Below are 7,717 nucleotides of genomic sequence, written 5' to 3' on the forward strand. Positions count from 1 at the left end.
CGCCGTCATTCTTGACTGGCAGTTTGCTAGTGTCATATATAAAGAGTGCATTGGACTACCTTCTCATGGAAATGAATGAGAAATATGGGATGTTCAGTCTTTGATTTCATAGGAAACTGGCAGCAGTCCCTTTGGAGGCAGATTTTTAAAAGAGCGTACCTTCTGTTTGATGCCTAAAGGCCAAGGGGGAAATAATGGCCTAAAGTCAATGACAGTTTTGCCATTCCCTTTAATGGCTCTAGGAGTTCACTTGAGCACTCATACGTGCCCAGCACTCTGTGGCTTCCAGTAATGATACTTCTGGTCACGTTTGCAAAAAAAATTCTAAACTCAGCATATGATCTCTTTTGAAAATCCAACTATATCTGTTGGTGGCAGCAAAGAGCTTTAGAAAATCTGCCCCAATTGTGGCTCCAGAACCCATTTGAAAAACTGGGCTTCTCTGTACAAAATGGGGCTGAGTTTCTTAGTTGCTCTGAGAACAATCATTCCAAGCTCCTGATGCAAGCATTGATATTATCTGCTGTTATATGCCACCAGTACAGCTTTTTCTATTTCAAATTATTTTTTATTGCTTTTTGGGATGCTGCTCAACTTAAGTGCCAGAGTTTAGTAAAGCCATGAGTGAACTATCAGCTCCTCCCCAATGAGTGAAAATAAATACCTGTATATCTTGGCTTACAAAGCTTGGCTTCTATTAAAATGTAATTATTCTCCTTTTGTGCCTTTAAATTGAGGGTGGCTTCAAATAGTATGCAGCCTCTATTTGACATAATTACTTTCCTTCCCTGCTTGCACAGTAAAAGAGGGGTTACAGAATAAAGGTGGCTAGTTAAAGAGTGCCGTTATGCAAAATTGCAGAGAAAATATGCCACCACTAAATGATGGCAGTTTCTAGATAAAGCCCTGAGTTTAGAGGCATTGAAATCAATGGGAACTTTGTTTGAAATCAATGGGAATTTTCTGGCTATTTTTTAACAGGTTCAGAACCAAGTGGTCTCTTTTTTTTTTTCTTTCAAAGATATTCCCTGATCTTGAAACCCTTACTCAAGCAAATACTCCTCCTGCCTAGGGCTGCTCATATTAGTAGGGTTTTATTCATGTGGTTAACAGTTGCAGAATCAAACCCATATAAGTAGCACAATTCACTCTTCCTGAGATGTATTTGTACAGCATGAAAGGGGATAGACTTTGTTTTTTGTTATCTATCTTGTTCTAGTGAAAATGCTTTGGATACCAGCAGGTGGCTATTTTGTTCTGAAGCAACATTTTCCATTTTGTTGTTGGTGATTACTGGTGTGTATTACCAGGTATTCTGTGATGTGCCTCTGCATATGTACTGCAGATGGACAGGTCCTGGCATAGTTTTGTGGCGTCCAGCTGGATGAGGGTACTACCAGTTATTCTCATAATGGAGGGTGCTGGGGTGTGTGTGTTTCAAGTATTATACACACAGTAGAAAGGTTGGTGACAATATGGCTGGATTTCCTAAAATATTTGGGGGCTATATCCAACCTACTCTATATCCAAAATGGTTACATTTTGCTCCTACAGGGTGCATCTACACGTGCGCTTTACTGTGGAGTTGACTGATAGCTCCACAGTAAAGCATCACAGTCTACACATGCACCGATATTAGGGCACAGTAAACTAATTAATTCGACTGTAGGATAGTACTGTCCTACAGCAGAGTAAATAACTACGATGAAACACTTGTGTAGATGGGGACCGTGGGTGAAAATTGCACCTGGTCAGCCCAGGCAGCAAGACTAGATCCTTGCCTGTCACCTAGCCACATAGCTCTGCATGTTCTGCACTCACGTGCCCCAGCCAGGCCCTCCACTGCCCTCCATTGCCATCCGGAGCCTGGGGCTGAACCCCTGGGCTCTGTGCCAGCCTGGGCCTGCTCCACCCTGGCTCAGGGTGCTGCACCTGGGAGCAGTTCACTCAGGTGCAAACTGCCCCAAAGTTTATTGCTTTGCCTTAACTACATGTGTAGATGCACCCTCAGTGATGCAAAGGGAGTGAAAAGCACCCTTAACTGGGCAGCTAAGGATTTTCTGGATAAGATGACATCCCCACCTGGTACAAAAGTGGCATAAACTAATTGTGTATACCACCTTCCTCTCAACCTCTAGTGTTGTGGTGTGTGGTGGGGTATAGGGGATGTTACCAAATCTGCCCATTACTTTGGGGTGTGCTCATTTATTAGGGATAGTTTCTAGGGTCTTGGTGATTCTGTCAATGTGCTGCTTGTGTTACTATACGGAGCTGTATTTCTCCCTTCTGCAAGCCCTCACCCCCAGTGGAGCTATCTTGCAGGACTCAATCTCAATGGGACTGGGTTCCTCCAGTCACCAGATCAGTCATACACACAAACACACACAAATTAACGTGACACGCCTGACCTGGCTGGGCTGATCAGCATGGACAGGCTGACACCCTCATATGCCAAGAATCAGTTCATAAGAGCAACAATAACATGCAGTCAGACACAAGCACACAGGTGAACAGAATCCCTCTGAATCCGGCTGGGTGTCCAGCTGACACCCTCATGGGCCAGCATTCAGTTCATAAGGGCACGTCTGAGTCAAACTGGGTCAATCAGCCTGTACAAGCTGATCCCCTTATGTGTTTCAAACTCAGCACGTCCCAATCTTTGGCCTCTTGATGAGCAGACCCCACAATAATTTGGGCTTCACAGGGATCTTTAGCATAGGTAAAAGAAGCGTTGCTGCAGAGCACGGGAAGAAAGAGAAGCAGAGAAGGAAAAATATACCCAATTACTACCAGTTTGACTATAAAAGTTATTTATTGCTAAGCATATGAAATATATAATTGTACTAGTAGTAATAGACATGCAAAAGAAAAACAAACACCAACAGTGACAATACTACCCTGGTTTCACTAAGTATTTGGGGAAACTTAGCTCAAGCTTAACCAATACAGTTCAGGTTCAGAAGTTTACGCCTAGAAAGAAGACAGAGAACGCTGGGATCTCACCTAGTCCACGGTACTCAGGCTGCAAAGCTGACAGGCACAGTCTGTAGCACAATCCTTGAAGGGAGAGATGATCTGTTCTTCCAGCGTCCCAAGAACGACAGGGGATGGTGTCAGCACAGGGGTTTTCTTCTTCTCCTTCTTTCCTCCTGCTTCTACTTCTTTTCCTTCCTTTTCCTCTTCTAGCAGCACACACACTTACAGATTTTTATACCCTCAGTTCAGCTGCTTCGAAGCACCCTCAGTAGTGTAAATCATTGTCTTTTCTATTGACAAGGGGTTATCTGGTTTGGACCATCTCAGGAAACTGATTGATAATCAGGAAACACTTAAGATTAGGGAGTAACCCAAATACTTGGGAGCCAGCTTGAAATTCCTATGGGTGGCAGATATACTGATGGGATATCTCATGGTTTCTTCAGGAACAATAGATAGCTTGCAGCATCAGGATTTTGGATTTTTACTTGTTGTGCACAAGCCTCAGCTTAGCATGACTTTTCCAGATCTTACTATAGTCTTTTAACAGACTTAAAGCAATTATTGGGGTGCTCATAACCTTTTGTGGAGAGGACTCCCACCAGTCGTCTCGGGAAAGATATGACAACACCTGGGATTAGGGCTCCAGCAGGCTGGATGCTGTGATGAACCCTTAACCATTGTTCAAATGTTGCCCATACCCCCTCTGACTCGGTCTCTTGCCTCAGCATTCCCTAACCCGGCAACCGAGTTTTAGTCAATCAAGTTTAAATAGGCCTCCCATAGTGGGACCGGGGAATGTACGGCCCGAGATGCCTATTAAACTTAGAGCTCTGTGTGTGTGTCTGGGGGGGAAAAGTCCTTAGCAAATCCAGATTAGAACTGGCCTGATAAATGCTGAGCTGGATGTGTGTGAACATGGGTTGATTAACATTGGAAGCACAGATTCCCCATCATGCAGTGCTCCCCTGCTTCTCTGGTCCCAGAATTCACTGCAGCCTCTGCTTCAGGCTTTCTGTTTTCCATCTCTCATGTAAATGAGACCTAGGGCAGTTGATTCACTCGTCACCCTTATCTGGTGAGGGTCTTAGGTGCGTCTCTCACTGCATCTTAATCAGTTTCGTTTAGGTAGAGGAGGGGAGGGGGGTGAGTCCTTTGTGAGTCAGACAGACTGCATCCTGTACCAGGGTTCCCCAAGAATACAGAGCTGAGACGTAACAGGGAAGAGTGAATCTGGGGCATTTGTGTCCTAGCCAGAATAGTACTTCCTTGGGAAATAGAGAACATTTTTCTGGCAAGGATCTACCCCTGTCCTTCCCCCACCATTACCCAGGCTGTGTTCTGAATGCACTGAGTGGACTAGAGGATCACACACACCTTAACAGCAGTGGTGACTCTTGTACTGGTACTTTTAGTGGTAAATACCTTTGATACATGAAGTGAATGGTGCCATGAAGAAGTTCTTCTTAGGGTAATGTGATTTAGTAGCCACCTGGATTTCATTTGTTCATAGCACTTCTTCATAAGAGCTCCTGATACTATAAATGACACATCAGATACCAACACATTGCCTACAGCCAAAGCATGGCTCATGCAGAGGTCTGTGACTTACTTTTTGCAAACACTGCATTAATTTAAAATAAGATGACAAAAGAGCTGTTCGCACAGGGTGCTTGAAGAGCTGGAGGTGTTCTATCCAGGGCAGCTGGCATTTGCAGTACTGCCTCCCCAGTCTTCTGAGTTAGTGCCTACCAAGAGAGAGATCTGGCTGCATCAGAATTGGCAGCACAGTGACCCTTCCATCCCACAGGTCCACTGGCACTGGATACTGCTTAACAAACTATTGTAAATGCTGAAGGCAGGCTGAGGCCATTTTTCAAAAGGTTGGCTAGGAAATAACTGCCCCACATAATGTGCTGAAGTGCAGGCCTTGCATACAATCTTTGCCAATGTTAGTGAATCCCAGATGGATGTCCATGTATAGTAGGGGTCAGGAACCCCTGGCATGTATGCCAAGGCATGGCATGTGAGTCCATTGTGCTTGGCATGCCACAACTGGCTCATGCTCTGGGCAGCTGCCGCTGGCCACAGTCTGGGCTGCTCAGAGCAGGCAGCAGGGTGGCTGCTAACCCTGCTGCAAGCAGCCTGGGCTCCATGGCAGGCATCAGCTGCTCAGAGCATAGGCCGGATGTGGCAGGCAGCTGGGAGGTTACAATTGGTGCTTCTGGGTCCAGAGCCCTGGCTTGGCTCTGTGGTCAGTGGTGGCCACTCATGTGCCTTGGGGCATACGGCTTGGAAAGGGCTGGGATTGCAGAGACCAGGCCCCTTCCTCACCATGTGTCCTGAGATACGTGTGCAGCTGCCACTGGCCACAGATCCAGGATGGGGCTCCGGACCCAGTGCAGCTCTTTGAAGCCTGCCCATTTCCTGCTGCTAGCAGCCCAGGCTCCATGGCAGCAGCTGCTGAATGCCTACCTTGAAGCGCACAGTGGGGAAGGGGTTGGGACTGTGCTGCCACAACAAGAATTGGGCTCCTTGTGGCCCCCCTGCTGTCTGTCCCTAGCATGCCAACATCTTCAAAGTTCAGGCTGTGGCTCAAAAATATTATCAACCCCAGATATAGAAGATAAGACTATGAAAAAGTGGATTATCAAATATAGTGTGCCTAATGGATCTTTCCCACACTTTCCTTTGGCTATTTGCTCAACAGATGCAGGGAAAAGAGACTGCAGAGATTTCAGATAACTGGCCATTATATTCTAAATGAGGCAGGGCTTCCTGATAAAGGGTCTTGGCTTATAACCCTTGCATTGTATCAGAGTGTCATGGCTAGGAAACTACGGTAGGAAAGAGGAAGATGGGATGATGTGGATGTCTGTGGCTGTACAAACACACTTGGTATTGCATAATACATTCTGCTTTCATATGTGGAACCAGTAGGGAGAGGGAGTTTGGAAATATGAGTTACACAGATGCATAGCTGCAGATTGAATAGTGGGAAGACAGGAATAAAAATAAAATTCAAAGCAACTTCCTAACTTGGTAATAGTAGAGATGCTTCTGTCTATGGTATACCTCCAATAAGGAGAGGTGTATAGTGGCTATGAACAGGCATAGTAGTAACCATGGGATTTTGAGAATATACAGATCTACTTTTTCTAAACCTCCATGGCTTAAAGTTAGATTCCTAAGTATTATGCACATGGGGATTAGGTTTTCAAATTAGCCTAAGGCCTGCTCTACACACGCAGCTTGTAATAATGGGTTAATCTTCTGTTAGATGTGTGATTCCCATCACCTCAATATAGCCTCTAGTGTGGATGTTGTTATGCTGGTGTATACATGCCTTATATGAATATAGTTTATTCCCTTAGGGAAGTGAGTATTCCCCTTCATTCTGCACTGGTGAGGCCACATCTGGAGTACTGTGTTCAGTTTTGAGCCCCCCCCATTACAGAAAGGATGTGGACAAATGGGAGAGAGTCCAGCAGAGGGCAACCAAAATGGTTTGGGGGCTGGGGCACATGACTTTTGAGGAGGGGCTGAGTGAGCTGGGCTTATTTAGTCTAGAGAAGAGAAGAATGAGAGGAGATTTAATAATAGCCTTCAACTACCTGAAGGGTAGTTCCAAAGAGGATGCAGCTAGATTATTCTCACTGGTGACAGATGACAGAACAAGGAGCAATGGTTTCAAGTTGCACCAAGGGAAGTTTAGGTTAGATATGAGGAAAAACTCTCTCACTAGGAAGGCAGTAAAGCACTGGATCAGGTTATTCTGAGAGGTTGTGGGATCTCTATCCATGGATGTTTTAAGGCCCGACTAGACAAAGCCTTCACTGGGACGATTTAGTTGGGGATTACAGTACAGGGTAAAATGTGACCTATATACTTCTCTTAGCTCCCAAACATAACTTTGTTCATAGTAGTTTGCTGGGCCACGCCATGTTTGACTGTAAAATACCATACCCTTCTTTAAGCACTGTAGAACAAATGAGTTATGGTCATGTAATGTGTGGATGTTCAATTCAACTTTCACTCATTTCTAGGGCTGTGTGAAATTTTGCCAGCAGTTTTGTTTCGATGCTGTTTCAACTCATTTCAAGCTCGAAACAGCAAAATTGAAATGAAACAGATAGCTTCAAAACAGCCTTGAAACCAAACGAGGCAAGTTAAAATGTTTCAAAATTTTCGAAACGTTTTGAAGCTCAAGCTGGGCTTGCCTGCAGGGAAACAGAAACTAAAGTAAGGAGAGGGAGGGGGAAGTGTCAGTTGAGTGAGGGTGCACCTTAATTGCGAGTAAGAACCAAGACTCCTGATTGCAAGTAAGAACCCAGACTTAGTAGGGCTCACAGAAACCTGGTGGGACCCTACCTACGACTGGGCGGTGGGCATTCGGTGGTACACCCTATATTGAAGAGCCAGGACAGAGAGGAAAGGTGGGGGAAGGGGTTGCGCTCTATGTCAAAGAGCACCTCACATCATCAAGGATTAGTTTCGGGTTAGAGGAGGATCGGGCAGAGATATTATGGGTCAAACTACAAGGGGGGCGTGGCGAAAGGGACCTTACGGTGGGTGTCTACTACAGACCACCCAACCAGGGGGAAGAGCTAGACCAGGACTTCTCCAGTCAGCTTATGGAGGCGGTTAGGTCAAGGGATGTTATTGTCATGGGTGACCTAAACTACCCAGACATTTGCTGGGAGGAGCAGACAGCCAGGTCTGACCGCTCGCGTAGGTTCCT

General features: G+C 45.5%; 1 protein-coding gene across 1 annotated transcript in view; it reads left to right on the forward strand.

Annotated features, from left to right (window-relative positions):
- PTN (pleiotrophin) overlaps positions 1-7,717 on the forward strand; it is a 134,133-nt gene that overhangs the window by 122,631 nt on the left and 3,785 nt on the right.

The sequence above is a fragment of the Alligator sinensis genome, unplaced genomic scaffold, assembly GCF_000455745.1.
Source record: "Alligator sinensis unplaced genomic scaffold, ASM45574v1 scaffold585_1, whole genome shotgun sequence".
Lineage (NCBI taxonomy): Eukaryota > Metazoa > Chordata > Crocodylia > Alligatoridae > Alligator > Alligator sinensis.